The sequence below is a fragment of the Corvus brachyrhynchos genome, unplaced genomic scaffold (genome assembly GCF_000691975.1).
Source record: "Corvus brachyrhynchos isolate BGI_N302 unplaced genomic scaffold, ASM69197v1 scaffold14, whole genome shotgun sequence".
In the NCBI taxonomy this organism is placed as follows: domain Eukaryota; kingdom Metazoa; phylum Chordata; class Aves; order Passeriformes; family Corvidae; genus Corvus; species Corvus brachyrhynchos.
In genome coordinates, this window is record NW_008239110.1 from 11,753,412 (window position 1) to 11,770,272 (window position 16,861).

Genomic DNA, 16,861 nt, shown 5'->3' on the forward strand with positions numbered 1-16,861 from the left:
ACTGAATGGTTAGATAAGGTAGAGATGAGCAGCAGAGCAACAAACTGAAATGTTTATAACTAAGTTATAACTGCAAGAACAGGTGAAAAATCTCGCAGAGATGTTGTGGTTGGAAAAGATGGCAGAATTACAGAAAAGACCAGTTGTACAGCACTGCTGAAGGGCAGATCTAGCCTGCAGAACCTGTGTTTCTGGGCACGAGTCAAGAAACTTGCAGAATTCCTCCAGGAACTCCATCTAATTCTGCAGGGTTGGTGAATAGGGAAAAGTGTTTGTTTGCAAGCTGAGTCAGCTCTGTGACATGGGCTCCAGCAGGTCCTGCTTACACAGCTTCATGTCAGACTGAAAATCACTGGAGACACACATGTAAAAGGAAACATCTGTGCCAGCAAGTTCGCAATGCTGTCTTGCACAACACAAGTCAAAGGGCATGGAAGGAGAAGTTTTACCTAGCTTTGGTGAAATCCGTCTGGTTTCTTTGCATTTTTCCCATTAAACATAGGCAGTCTTTCCTTGCTCCATCTACAGATAGTCTGAGCAGCAGTGCCTGGAAGAAACATGGTTTGAACTTCCGTAGAACCCCTGCCTGCACCAAGCGCACCTGCTGTGTGGGTTATTTGACATCCTAGGTAATTTTGCCACTTTTTGAAGAACCTGCAAATGCAGACAAAAAATAGAATTTTCCCCCACCTCTACTATCACCTTATCAGCAGCTAACTGTAGCAGATGATTTGACAAGAGTGTTGGATATTACTTGCTGACTGAAGTGAAAAGGCTGTCCCCTGACAAGTCAGACACCTCTGTAATTGATCCAGAACTAAAGGTCCTTTTGTCCTTGAGTTTCATCTTTCATTTCCAGTCTAGGTTCTTCTTACTGCCTTAACCCTCTCTTTCCTTTTCAAGCAACTCGTCACTTTCCAGCTTCCTCCCTTCTCTCTTATTCCTAGAATCTCACAATGGTTTTGGTTGGAATGCACCTTCAAAAGTCATGTAGTCCAAACCTCCTGAAGTGAGCAGGGACATCTTCCACTAGACCAGGTTGCTCAGAGCTCTGTCCAACCTGACCTTGAATATTTCCTCCTGGCGCATCCACCACCTCTCAAAGTAACCCGTGCCAGTGTTTCACCATTAAAAAATTGTTCCTTATATGTAATCTAAATCTATCCTCTTTCAGTTTAAAACCATTACTCCTTGTCCTATTGCAACAGGCCCTTCTAAAAAGTTTGACTGCATGACCTCCTCTTACTAAGAAGACTTTGAGTAAGTAAATATACAAATTTTAAAAAACAATTAAAGGCCTTTTTACATTTTGATCATTTCTCTTTCTCCCCATATTCTTTCCTTCAGAATGCACTGTATAATGCCACTCTTGTGATTGCTCTCTCCCTTCTCTCCTTGTCCCCCAGCTTTTTCAGGTACAGCTATGGTTTCTCTTTCTTCAGTTTAACATTGCTGACTCCTCTGTGCAAGTTCATCCAGCTGTCCTGTCCTCTCTCTCCCCCCATCACTCTGGCCAAGGATTACCAGTATTTTAGCTGTACTGCAGGAATGTAACTGACCTGCAGTGTGAGAGAGGAAAGAGGATCCAGCTGCAACATACTAGGGACGAGCTTCCAAAAATAATCCTGGCTTTTAAATTACTGGCTTTCTATTTAACTTCTGAGACCTAATCCTTGCATGAAACCCACAACAGCTAAAGGAAAAAGGCACCTGAACTGTTACAAGCAGTTCAGTTCACAGGGAAGAGCTGCCAACACAGCTGCAGAAGAGGTACCAACTTTGGCCTCAGCATGGGATGGGGTTCTCTTAATTCCTTGTGTTGGAAGTGTTGATCTTTGCACTGAATATTTACACATTTATGCTGTGTCTCTTCCCGCTCTTGATGTGTAAGCATTCACCTGGGTTTGGGGAACCCATTTACTTTTTGGATATTTAAAGATTCACAAGAGTAGATGGAAGAACCTAAGTCTTCTTTTCCTCCCCCAATCTAGACAAGTGGTCTAGTTATTAAGTTATTGCCTTTCTCTAATTACTTCATAAAGCCATCCCATTTTGTAATGAAAAGGTTAAAACTACCTCCTATAGCATTATGTAGCTAATTTAAGCATTCATAATAGAGGTGAGTTCAAAAACTCATGAACAGAAAACTTGAACTTACTCAGGTGTTTGAACTATTGTTTAAAGGGCAAATTATCTTGTACATTGAACCAGATTCATTGAATACCGAATGTACCTGGTCTTACCACTGAGTTCAGTAGGTATTTGCTTAAAATAGAGATCTCAGTGTAGCTTAGCTACATGCACTAGGTAGCAACAGACTGTACACAAAACATACACTTAACTCCCGAGGGAACTTCACTGCTGGAAAATTGGCACAGAGAAACTCCCTTTTTCTCTAAACAGAAGTACTTCAGGGGTTTTGAAGACATAAATTTTTAACTTTGATACCCAAGTCTTTGTTTTTCTGATGCAATACTCTTGTGGCTAAATGAAACACTGAAATATGTTTCCTTGCTAGGAGGTACATCTCCTCACGGGATTAATGGGGTTTACCCACTGCCACTTTCTCTTGGGATCCAGACAATTGTTCAGATAATTATTGTTAAAATAAATATTAATCTTGCTACCACTGATTGCATTTGAGTAATGTTAAGACATTACCTTCGTATGAATCCCTCCACTGCATTTATACAACTCTTTTTCACTTGGTGAGACACCTTGTTGTCCTCACCCAAGTAAAGACTACTGCAAATACAACCAGAACAAATGGAACAAATTCTTTGGAATAAATTTTTCTTTGGAAAAAATTATAACCATTCTCAGTATGATTAGATCAGCTAAACCAGATCTGTACCTCAGGTCTATAATTTACATCTGAAAGTGGAGACTGTAGAGGTTCATTGGATGCAGAGACAAATATCTGTGGATTAAATAATTACTCTAAACAGTCTGTTTTGATAAACACTGCCTGAAATAAAAGCAAACCACAGGAATTCATATTAAAATCTTGGCTCTCCAGAGCTGATAGTACTATCTATAGTAAATAGATGTTTATGCAAGTTTCATTTTTGAATGGACAAGGAATGGTTTTGGAGTTCAGCCTTTTTGTTATATAAAGCTCTTCCTTTACTTTAGCTATTCTCACTAATGGACACATTCCTGAGCAACATTTTAAAATACAGTTATTGCTTTGTACTTTGTTTCTTTAATTCAAACCATGTGGCTTCCCTGTGGGGGAGGAGACAAGGATAAGTATAAACCAAACATGGCATCAAGTCCTGCACCCTTCTTAAGGAAAAACTTCTGAAGAAGATATGATTCACAGAAATGTTTCAGGGCTGCTCCTCCTCCATTCCTCATAAAGATTTGTTTCCCACTGTATAATTGCTAGTTCTTTGCAAACAACAAAAGACACCTCCTTTCAAATTCAAAATTGATTTTTGGACAGTTAAAAGACAACATCCAAACAATTCCTCGTCATCTTTTCAGAAAATTTATTAACACAGATGGAAATAATCACTCATTCAGCAGAAATCCCCACAGTACATCTTACAGGGAAAAAAAAAAAAAAAAGAAAGAAAAGCAGAAAGGCTTGTCTCACTAGAATAGTTCAGACCATTGTAAAGGAATGGTTAAAAAATTACAGTGACTTTTAGAAATGCAGCCACACTGACATTGTGATGCAAAAATGTGTACAATACAAAGAAAATAAATCCCACTTCTTTTGCTGACCTCAGCAAGAACACAAAATGTGGAATGTCAGGTTGTTATATTTCTGTTATTTCACTTTGCCGGTTCCATATCTGTTCATCTTGACCCTTTTCAGCCTAAGCACAAGTTCAAATTCCATTGATTTAAAACATGTTTTATACAGAAAGTTGTCAGGACGGGCCACACTTCTGTGGTTTTGCTCTTTGCAGACTTGCTGTTAATGGCATTGTTTTCACTGACAATGTAAGTTTCTGTGCTTTTCTGAATTTCTTGAGACCAGTGGAGACCACAAGAGACATAAGGAACCATTGATCCTACTCCACATTTTCTGTGATGAAAAAATTGTTAATTTGGTCCTTTTCACTTGCAATTTACAGAAACCAGTGCAAGTCACAGTATTCCCCAGGTTTCTTTTGAGTATAACTTCACTTGAAAGACATATTTGGTTGTTATGGGCAATTTGTGAAAACTCATTGAAAATTCAGTTACCAAATTGTTTTGGCAGCTCATGCTTGTGTTTCTTCCTATAATATTTGATTCAGTAGAATAAACTCCCTTTTAGTGGGAGGCAAACACAGAACCTAAAGTTGTAGAGTAATGATTCAGAGAAGGTATGTATATTAAATAGCACTCTTTTATTCATATATGAGGGGTTTTTAATGTATGGATTTCCTTAAGGACTTACGAAATGGTTTTGAATTGATGCAGTAACATCAGACATGGACATCAAATTTGTTTCAACATGCATATCCACTTCAGCTGATGACAAAATGTTACCTATAAGACATATTTAGGTGCTGGAATTTTTTTTATGGTGTAGGATGTCCAACGAAAATATACATAGGCTCTATTACCATATATATAAAAGCTTCTTTCTAGAAAATGCAGAATTTAATGTGAAGTGTGAATTTAATGTGAAAAGCTTATGCTCCAATTAAACCCACTCTTTCTCTGAACCCACTACTTTTGTCAGAACTTAGGTCTCTGAAAAGACATAGCAAAAATATTTACAGGCATAGAGAATCTCAACACTACAACATATTTCAAACATTAAAAAATACATTTTGTATTTCTAAATCCAGATTTATTCTGTATTTCTTTTCTCTATTGAAGGACTACATGGCTTTTGCAGAATCAGGGCTTCAGATACCTTTTTGACAGTTAACAGTATCAGATAAAATTTCCTCCCCAAAATCATATGCTTATAAACTATTCTGATGTTTTGCTTGTTATCTTTCATTCATTTTTTCAGTCACATTCTCTTTATCATTGTTCCTTGAGATTCTTAGCATTGGACAATATTGCTTCAAAACCAAGTGAGGTACTTTAAATATTAATAAGTGATCACACCAAGCATTTAAAGCACAGATCATTGGCATTTTGGCATCAATATCTTGTCTCTCTCATCCACTAACACCCAGTGACAGTAATTTCTGTTTTTTAAAGATATACTTTGCATTTCAGACTCACAGCGTATGCTTCAAATTAAGTCAAAGTTATTAAAGTGACAAAAGGTTTTGGTACTAATAACCAACACAAAATAATGGCATAAAGTGCTGTGCATGATCCTGCAATGGCAGAAGTGAACCAATTCACTTAAAAAGCAGTCTTGCTGCAGCCTGAAGCAGCTTCTCTCTGCCAACACCCCAGTACATGGTATGCCAGTATTGTCTACTGTGGTAGTTTTGCCTAAGTAAGAGACTGGCTTTTGAAATGATAATTTCTCTGGTATCAGTAGAAATGAATACAGGAACGCCTATCCAGGACAATTCACTTTGGGCCTGCCAGTTGATATTTCAAGGTAGAAGTAATTCAGAAAGAAAGAAACACTGGGTGCTGTGACACCCACTGGTAACTCCCACTGCTAACACTTGGCTGTAGGGTCTTCTTGCAACTGCTGGGAAACAATTCAGGCTGGGAGTGCAGGAACTTCCTGTCTCAGAGTCGATGGATGTTTTTACCAACTGTAAGTTATTGATTGAATGACTAAATAGAGAATCACAATAACTGAGTGTTTATGTTAAAGTGTTATTGCCGACCTTTTATTTATGGAGAATTCACTGTGTGAAGTAAAATCAATTGCTAAGCAATGGGCCATGGAAGTGCAGGATGTGGGAACAGTAAGAAATGTGCATGTTGGAGTCAGTCAGACTCAGTTAATGGTTGCACCTGATGATCTTAAACGTCCTTTCCAACCTAAATGGTTCTGTGACTCTATGTGCAACTGCTGGAGACAGGCACTCTGCCTGAGGGCAATAAAGTCCTCAGAGACTAATTATAGATACAAAGAAAGACAGGAAAATTAACTACGTTGAACTACTGGACATTTACTTTTGTGCTTTACTAGTCACTGTTCACTGCAATGTTAAGCCCTATAATGTGGTGCAAGGGGACCAGGAATGGAAATTGTAATAGATATACCTTTAAATTGTTGTTATAGGAATTACTGTATCAAAATCCACCTGAACCAATGCAGGAGAAGCCTTACAAGAAGCAGTGCAAGCGCAGCAGTGACCCAACCCAAGCTGACTTTGGTGCCCAGCGACTCCACACAACAAAGCCACACCACCTCCCCCACGCTGAGGGATCACCATAGCCAAGGGAGCCCAAAGCCATGAACCAAACAAACTCAGTGGCCATTTGTGGACATTTTATGGACATTTTACAGGGGTCATCCACAAACTAAAGGAATGGTACCTGTTTATTATACCAAAGGATATAAAGGGGCGTGGTGGTTAATGACGTTGTATTGGATAATGTCGGATCTGACCATGATGTAAATAGTATGGAATAAGGGGTGGAGAATGTGATGGTTTTGGCTGGGGTAGAGTCAGTTTCCTTCATAGTAGCTGGTATGAGGCTGTGTTTTGGATTTGTGCTGGAATCAGTGTTGATGATAGAGGAATGTTTTTGTTATTGCTGAGCTGGGCTTACAGAGAATAAAGACCTTTCTGCCTTTCACTCCACCAGCAAGGGGGCTGAGGGTAGACAAGCAGTGGGGAAGGGACACAGCTGGGACAGCTCACCCCAAATGACCAAAGGGTTATTCCATGGCATCATGGCAAGCAAATAAAAAAAAAAGGAAAGAAGAAAGAAGGGGCAGGGGACACATTCCAACTGATGGTGTTTGTCTTCCCAAGTAGCCATTACACATGATGGGGCCCTGCTTTCCTGGGGATGTCTGAACACCTTCCTGCCCATGGGAAGTGGTGGATGAATTCCTTGTTTTGCTTTGGTTGTGTGTGCACAGCTTTTGTTTTATCTATTAAACTTTATGTCAATCCACAAGTTGTTCTCACTTTTATTCCTCTGATTCTCTCTCCCATCCCACTGGAGATTTGTGGGGCTTGGTTTTTGGCTGGGGTTAAACCACATCAAATATATTCACTCCACATTTCCAAACATACACATTTGTATGTAATGAACAACCATTATTTCTATGTATGGCCAGGGAAGACCATCAAACTGAAATGCAAGTTACTTCTAAAGAGAATCCCACACTGGTGAACTCCTTTCATCATCTGGTTTAATGGCCAGATGACAAAAAGCCCATACCTAACTGCTGTGAAAGCCACATTTATTGCTTAATGAATCCCCTGAGAACCTTCTCTGTAAACAATTTTACTAGCAGTATTATAAGTAAAACTGTGCCATTTGGGAATTCTTATTCTACACTGACAAAAATTTGATCAGAAAACAACCATGAAACAACTTACTAGAGATTATTTAGCAGGGCAGTGATAAAAGCAACTGTGACAGGAATCAGATCTGCTCGTCCCTTTCCTTCTCTGTTTTCTAGAGCATGTGAATAGAAAGATTTATTACCAAAGGTATTTGCTTGCAGAGCAATTATTAGTGCTGACTCCTTTAGAAAATCTATCAGCTGCTTAAAGTGTACCAACTCTGTGCTGCCGAAAAGAGTTACATTTGTATGGCACAAAATGAGAAGGTAATTCTCTCTGGAGGATCCCGTAGCAATTGCCCCCTTCTGCTCTCAAGGTCCATGTTGCTACTCTCTGGTGTGAAAGGGCTCTGCAGGACATAGTCTGCTGTCCCAGGGATTTCAGGGTGGGAGGCTGCTGGGACAGCCACAGGTCTCTCCTCTTGTACTGATGAGAATCGCATTAAACTTGCTGGAATTAAAGACATGCTTCAAATCAGAATTTAGCTTTTGCAGTAAATTGGGCTGATGTGTGAGGCAGTGGCGTGGTTTAACCTAATCATTGTAAGCAGAAACTTGGTTGCAATCACACATAGCCCAAACAGAAAAACAGAAAGGAAGAGAGAGAGAAGAAAGAGAAAAGAAGGAAGGAAGGAGAAATCATACATCAAAGAAATGTGGTTATCGTAACACCCATATTTGAAAGTAGGAAACACTGGAGCCAGACAAGAAAGGAACCAAAAAGATAAACCAGAGACCAAATCCTCTGCTTGTAAAAAAGGGCAAAAATATCAATATTGAACTTGTGTGTCCATGTATTCCAGCTGCTGGGCTCTGCCCAGGAGGAGCTGACGACCCCAGTGCAGAGCATGGGATGGCAATGGTGCAGCACAGCTGGCAGGAATACCTGGCTGTGCCAGACCCGGCAAAGATCCCCAACAGCCTCCTTCCTACTTCCTCCTGCATTTCCACTTAAATATGAAGTGAGGGATTTCACTGAAACTATTGCAACTAATTACAAACATAAAGATAGTGGGATTTTCCATGAACAGCCTGGAAAGACCAAAGCAACATTTGTTTTATTTAATTTTAAAAGCTGTTATTTTTCTCAGTTCCAAGAAAACTAAAGTGATGGCAAGAAATGTGATGTGCAGATTGCCTGAACTGGTGTTAATTATTTTTTAATCACTGAAAATTAAATTAGGTTTTAAATAGACATTATTAATTCTTGTCTGGGTTGTCCAAAGACAGTGTAACAAGCTAACAGATATTGAATTATAATTACAAGAATATATAATTATATCAGTTCTAGAGACTATAAGAAGGATTTACTGGCTGTTCAATACAGAATTTGTTCAATTTACAGCACAGGTTATTTAACCAAAACAATTTAAAAATTACATAAATTATTATCTTTCATCTTAAATTATTTTGTCTAGTGCTTTTCATTTTTAACTACCTTGGAGGACCTGTTTACATATTTCCATGCACTGCTGTCATGGTTTAACCCCAGCCATCAACGAAACATTTATTTTTCTACCACTTTTACAAATCTGATAGTCTTTGGTCATGACCGTCAGGAAAAAGGCATTGTTAGGTCTCTGGATACTGATATCTGGGGCCTAGGAAGCTTTAGGCAGCACAGCTTGTGTGGATCCATTCTGCTCCATAGCACTTCCATGGTCATAGAATGTTGTGGAGTACATGGATGCCTGGTATTTAGAAAATTGATCCCATTTTGATTAAAATAATAGCTCTCTTTTTAATGGCATTAGATTATTGTATTTTGAGGCAGACCAACAGCAGTCTGCATCTGGTTCCACAAAAGTCAATGTCAGTATTTAATATCAGGTATAGGAAACAAACTGGTCAGACTTAAGGAATTCTTAAGCACCTCATTATAGTACAGTTGAATAAAGATCAGAACGAATGAGACATTCAGGGATTGAATTTTCAGTGCTTTATCTTCTTTTGACCCTGAGAAAATGGAAGGAGAATAAGGCACTGTAGCTGCTCCCAAGAACAGCACCCTCTGACAGTGCCTTTCATCTGTTGTGTGCAAAAATGATCAATCAGACAATCTGAAAGCTGATCTCCTTGGTGAGCCTGGGATCAGCTGGCAGCCATCAAGGACCATGCTAGACACCCTGTTTCATACCTGGATCTGAGGTTAAAGTAACAGTAAACACTTGGTGGTCTTCCATGGCAAGTTTGGGAGGGGTTTTTGCCTATGAAATGCTTTTGTGATATGCCTATTAATTCCCTTCTGAACTCCTGGAGAATGCCTCCACAAATTTTGTTCTCTGTAGAGGGATTAAAAAGGACTCATCTAGATTTCTCTAGGTTCCTTCCTATACCCCCCTATATCAGTAATGTCACACAAGCCATGATTCAAAATACTTTGGCAACAGCTGACAAATCCAGGTAGGTACTCTGCAAAGACTCCTGTAGTATATGGGCAATATAAGTAGGAGGAAAAAAAGAGGGAAGGAGAAAGAAACTTTCTTCCTTGCCACCACCAATCAAATATCACTGCTGGTCACCCTTAAGACCTGGAGAAAAATCTGCAGTGAATTGGGCATTTTGTGGAATGGGACAGGATCTACAATGGGGAAGAAATGTCCATTGTTTTCTGGAGTGCCAAGATGCCAGAGGCACTCTGTGTGGCAGACTAAAGCACTAATTTTCTCTGACAAATCCCTCTGCAACCACTGCAAAGCCCAGCAGAGGCCAGATTAATATCTAGGAATTCTGCAAATTTTCCGGTCACTATTGGTCTAGCACATACTTAACAAAATACAAAGCCTTCTGAATTCCTCATTAAAGGGTACAAGGGAATTCTCAGAAGATGAATAGGAAATACTGATATGTAACAGATACAATATTGAAAGTAGTCCAGCATTAAATTGCATCTGCAAAAAAATAAACTGATAAATTTCTACAAGCAGACAGAAAGTGGAAAAGAAACACATCTTCTTTTCTTTTTTAAAAACCCTCTAACTGCTGACCTTGAGCTTCAGTGAAGACGTGTGAAAGACAAGAGAAGAAACTTCATTTAAACAAATATAAAGCTGATTTGCAGTCCATTTGTTGACAGGCCTGTAACACTGTCTGGCAAACAGATACCAATCTGGATAAGAAATCTGTTCGATTAGTGTGGAAAGATGGCTACAGATGGAAGTGGCTGTGTGGAGGAGCCCAGCCAGCCAGTGACAGAGTTGCTTTCCTCAGGAGGTCCAAAGCTGGAAACAAAATGATGGGGCCAAAATTTTATTTTGCATCAAAGCATGTCAGGATTTTCCACCATCTGCACCCCACTGTTCTCTTGAGAGACAGCAACCTTTAACATGCCAGCTTTTCCTAAAAGAAGAGGAGTGGCTAATTGGATTCCTAATCCATTAATACTAATCTTTTCACTGAAGTGACAGCAAGTGTGATTTGTCATCTTTGCTTCCCCTGCTGCTTTATGTGGCTGTGTAAAACTGGAGCACAGAGTTGGTTGCTGCTGCTCACACTTCACTGGTGTGATCTCCAAAGCCTCTGCATAACCTGAACTAATGACCTAAAAGATGCTGCAGAGGTCTCTGGCCAAACTCAGCCACATAGGGACAGGATTTACTTATGTAAATCCATGCTCTGGTGCTTTGGAAGAAGTAATGCATACATGGCACCCGAATTTGGTGTACAGTTTTAAAATTCCTTTCTGAGTGTCATTTATTGCAATCCACAGAAATGAAAAGTGGTTTGTTTGGGGTTTTTTTCCTATGTAGGGATGAACAGGTTTTATAAATGAGGTTGTATAATTAGATTTTGTTCCTGGCATGAAAAGATGCAAATGATGCAAAGTATATTGAAGCTTTACTCCTTTAACAGCTCAGCCACATATTGGTAATTACATTATGAAGCTGCATTTTGTTCATTTTAGTGGGACAGAGCAAGAAGGGGTACATTGGAAGCATCCATAAGCCCAGATTATTCAAGGCACATGCATGTAGGTCATCTGAACCCCTCAAAATTACTCCCATTCTGCTCTTTCACTCTCTCCCATAACTCATCAGCCAAGCAGTTTGCCCTCAGTTCTCATTCCTAAGCATAGGAAAAAAGTATTGGAGGAGAGAAAAAATGCTAAAATAGTTCAAGATCTACAGATAAAATGCACAAAACAGAGCAGAGTGTTTTAAAATCCCATACATTTAGAGAACTTGCAGATGCTCTGGGAAACGTACATGAACTGAAACATACATGTTGAAGCAAAACTTTCCAGCATTCGGTTGAATGTCTAAGGGTGTATGGATTTAAGAATGGATTTTTAGGAGGACGTATCATTAACAGCTGTCACATTTGGGGAGCTTGCAATCTGAAAATTCTTTTGTGTAGACCATTATGGTGCTGGCTTACCTGAAACAAGTAGAAAAGTGTGAACAAATGAAGGGAGAATATGAACAACAGGGAAAGAAAGGAGATGAGGGGACTCAAGCCACCACAAGAAGCTATATGCCAGTGATGCAAATAAATGCTGCTGTTCATGTCCATTGGGGGAAGCTGAGGCAGAAGCACTGGATCATGGTCTTGGAACATGGCTAGATGGGCTTGTATGTAACAGACCAGCAGCTGTGTGCAGTGTCTCCACTGTAGTTTCCCCTGTGGTTATGACCGGAGTTGTAACCGGTGACAGAACTACGAGGATATCTCTAACCAGGACAAGAATTGACATTATTCAGACAAACCTGCAATAAGGTGAGGACAGCAGCAAGGTCAACTGGATGGAATCAGACTACAAGAAAAGCTTGGTTTCCTGTCTTGGAGCAAAAATAATAACTTCTACACCACCAGCCCCCACTCTCATCTTTTTGTAAGCAAACGGAAGTCTTCAAACTACAGTCTCTGCAGCAGTTTAGGGGATTTCCTGGTAGAAAGTTGAAAAGTAGGTATTGATGCCATGATGATTTTTTGCCTTTTCTTTTATACCCCTTTTTATAACTTTTATATTCTTAGTGTTTTTTAGCCTACATTCTTAGACTTATTTGTCAATCTAGGAGACTAAACATCTTAGAAGCCTCGTAGTTAGGGATCAGAAAGCCCCAGACCCCAAGGTCCTCTCCAGAACACATTTTGTAAACTGAGATAGAACCATCCAGGGGAAGGTTCTTTAGGGAGGGGGGCTCACTTGAGCCTCTCATTGGGGAATCTTTGATAGATATGCTAATTATTAAAACCTATAATGTTATACCCGATGGATTGTGTGCATTTTGGGGTGTTCCACCTGGACATGGTGCACCTAAGGATCCTTAAAATAAATACCGAGGTAAAATCCCTTTTTCCCTTCTAACTGTGTTTGATACTTGATTTTAAGATTATGAAAAGCATCAGTATCCTTATCAGAAGCTAGGAATGTGCTACCTGCACATCCACAAACAAGTATTTTATGACTTTTAGAAATGACACATGCTCCAACACTGGACTCCGTGAGCTGGAAGAGCAGATAGAGTGGCACCGGAGACACTCAGAAATGCTACAGCCCAGGCGACCCTCAGACTGGATTCTCTGAGCATCCGCACAAAGGAAGTTGGGTCTCACTGTCATAAGTGACTGACACAGGACCACCTCTCTGAACCAGGTTGAGGGTCATGATAGGAATAAAGGATGGGCCATACCAGCATTGTCTCCTGCCAGTCTAGAAGTGGCTGTGATGTTCTGTGGCTTTGGCAAGGTACATCATGGGGACTTTCCTTCTTCAAAATACATAGCAATGCTAAGAAGGGAAGACTTAGTCAATCTGGTATGGAGCTCCCACTTTTGGTGGCAGCAGGAAGAGTGCCCACAAACGTGTATGGACTAGAATCTCTTTCTGTCCTGACATCTAAACTAGTTTTGAAGATTTAGGGGGTCATTTTAGTTGTCTGGGGAAACCAGCACTGTGTTTGTACTCAAAGTTTGAGTCCCATGGCCATGATAGAGCTGGTTTTAAGCTAGATAATTGCATGCTGTTAGCAGGACGGCTGTGTAAGTGCAGAAACCAATGTGTGCTGCAACATCTACCTGAGGAGCTCAATAAAGTTGCCAAGCTGTTAGTTTTAAGATGGCTTTGGCATGCCTACATTAACTACAATAACAATGTATTTTGTCACAGTCCTGCTTATTCTCCTTTTGATAGTATCCTGCTTGTTTTCATAGAACATAATAAGTCCTTCTGCCCTTTACCTCAGGAATCTATTAAACATTTTCATCAGCCAGCATTGGATATCCCAGCACATATTTAAACTGTGCTGCAAGCCTGGGATATTCTGTTACCGAAAAGAACTTGATTGCTTTTTATGCTTGTCTCTTACGTCCACCTGTCTCAGCTACAATTTCGCTATTTCCCCAGCTGAGCAATGCTAATGACTTTGAAAGGCAGTTAAGTGGAAGATAAATTTCAATTAGCAGGTAAAAACCTTAAGGTAAGCTGTGGTAGGGCATATCTTTTTTTGGTTTGAACTGTTCATACAAATTACTATTTATAACTGTGCAGTGTACAGTGAAGATGAAAGAACACCCTCCTCCCCCAGTTTCTAGCCACCCCCTATCAAAAATCAATTATCTCCCACACCTTCCCAGGACATTAGTATAGAGCTGAGGGAAAAAATATGAATCACAGAACCATTAAGGTTGGAAAAGACTTCCAAGATCATCAAGTCCAAGCTTTGACAGAACACCACCATACCAACTAAACCATAGCACTAAGTGCCACATCCAGTCGTTTCTTGAACAGGAAGGATGAAAATACATTCTTCCATAATGCATTGCTGCCGTTCCTAACTGGGCTGCCAAGTTCTAGTTGGGCTTCCAGCTCTAAATGCTTGAGAGGGTAGCAGAATGAGTGCTAGTTGTTATATGTAATGGGTACAGTTTCAGGTGATCATCACTGAAAAAAATGTTAAAAATCAACTCTGATGTTTTAGCCACAGAAATTCCATTGGACAGGCACAAGACATTGCTACTCTCCCAACAGGAGCAAACTGCTGACATGCATTGTGCAGTTCTAGGAAGACCCAAATTCACAGCAGTATCAGAATAACTTTAGGATTATACCTCTGCCTCCTCATGCTTCAGAACACAGTCCAGACTAATTCTGGGGATGGAGGGAACTTCTAGAGATTATTTCATTACAGATCAGAGTGAGTTTTGCCTTTGATGTTGGCTAATGTCCTTTTTTTTTCCAATCCTGTTTTCCTCATGCTGGCCACAGAGCTGAACAGTGAACACATGCAAGATATTGACTCCTGTTTTCTTGTTTAAGACCAAAGCCAGAAATTAGAGTATAGGTCAAGAGGAGGTGAGGCAGACAAAAGGATTTGCAAAGAGAGGCCCAAAATGGATGAAAGGACATATACAAAATCCCACCATGCTGGAGTGCAGCCTGTGCTGTACTGCAGGAAGTAACTCCAGGAAGAACTCCATGGAGAAAAACCTTCAGTGTGCTGAAGAGGGTGAATTCATAGAGTTGTTACTCTTCCTTTTCCTCCTGTCAGATAAATGAGTAGCAGGGAATGTAGGAAACTGTATTTGCATGAAGGATTCTATGTCCTGGCCCATGGAGTGATCAGATAAGTAACAGGAGCTCTAAAAAAAGCATATTCTTAGAAAATGCGTCATCTGAACAGATGCAGTGCTGTTAAAGTTCACTGGATAAACTAGGTTTTATTTTCTACAGCATCGCTTTAAATACAGTAACAAGAAGTCAGCAGGTTCATGGGTGCATACACACTGGAATGTTTTGCTGCACATTAATATCTCCACAGGACACGGTTCCAGCTACATTGGCCAAAACAAACATAAAGCAGTTTTTGGTTTCAATCCCACACATCACCTCTGGGAATTACGTTGAAACTTCCTGTTTTCCCCACTACCTGCCATGCATTTCACAGCCTACAAATGGGAGCTAGCAAAGAGCTTTCAGAGATCATACTTGGAAGGAAACCAAAGAACAAGAAAACAGCTTCAGACTAACACAAATGGCTGAAAAACCTGCCTGTGAAATATGGGCAGGAAAAGGGGCTTATGAAAAGGACACCATTCATCCAGGATTCTTTTTCAAAGTGATTGTACCAAAGCAGCAAGGTCCTCGCACTGAACTTCAACACAGAACTGCACCCCAGCAGCCTCCTGGCTCTTCACAGACATCTCCACTGTGCTCTGTGCCTGCAGGCACTGAGAGGAACAGCAGTGTTGTCCCTGCTCTGTGATTTTAAAGGAAGGTGGAAACAAACATTTGTTTTACTGAACAGTGATACTTCTCCATATACAAATACCTTGACTGGGCTTCAGCTGCTACATGTTGTCTGTTACTTTCCTTGCCTCTGCATCAGCACAGGAGAAGGAGAGCCTGAAATTCTGGGGTGGCCATTTATCGTAGAATCATAGAATGACCTGGGTTGGAAGGGACCTTGAAGATCATCCAATTCCAACGCTCCTGTTGTGGGCAGGGACACCTTCCACTAGACCACCTTGCTCAGAGCTCCATTCAACCTGGCCTTCAGCACTTACACAGATGGGGCATCCACAGCTTCTCTGAGCAACCTGTTCCAGTGCCTCACTGCCCTCACAGTAAAGATTTTTCTCCTAATATCTAATCTAAACCTGCCCTCTTTCATTCTGAAGCTATTCTGCCTTGTTTTGTTACTACATGCTCTTGTAAATACTCTTTTTCCTCTTGACAATTACCATTATTGATTTTCTAAAGAGTAGATTTCCACTTTATCAAAAAAAACACGATAATGTTTAACAAAACCTTGGTAAGCAGTGGGCTGCTATTTGACATTAATCCAGTCAGTAATGAGGGACAGTAAAGTCTCAAAAAATTTAGTGTTTCTTCATGCACAAAACTTCAATTTGACTGGGCTTCAGAGGCTGCTACTTTGCTGTGTGACATTTAAGTCCTGATGTCTGAGAAACAAGCAAAACCTTGTGCACAGCCTGGTGACCACAGCCATACAACCAGCCTAAAAGTTGAACCACTTTTTGTATCATAGAATCAGAACATGGTGAGTTGGAGGGACCCACATGGATCATTGAAGTCCAACTGCTGGCCCTGCACAGGACACCCCAAGAATCACATGTGCCTGAGAGCATTGTCCAAACACTTCTTGAACTCTGTTACGCTTGGTACTGTGACCACTTCCACTTGCCTGGGGAGCCTGTTCCAGTGCTCAACCACCCTCTGGGTGAAGAACCTTTTTCTAATATTTAATCAAAACCTCTTTATTTTCTTACTTTAAACAAGGAAAATCAGATTTTTAGCCATTTATTAGTAGCAGTGAAAATTTTCACATGCTCACAAACATTTTAAGGCAGCTTTGGCCCAAAAAACGATCATCACCATCTTTCCCTGTAGGATATAAACCTCATGAGTATTTTTAAATCTGCTCCACTTTTTTGGTCCCCAATTCAGAAAAAAATTAGGACATTCATTTATGACCTATTTTCTATTATTAGGAACCAATCAGTTTG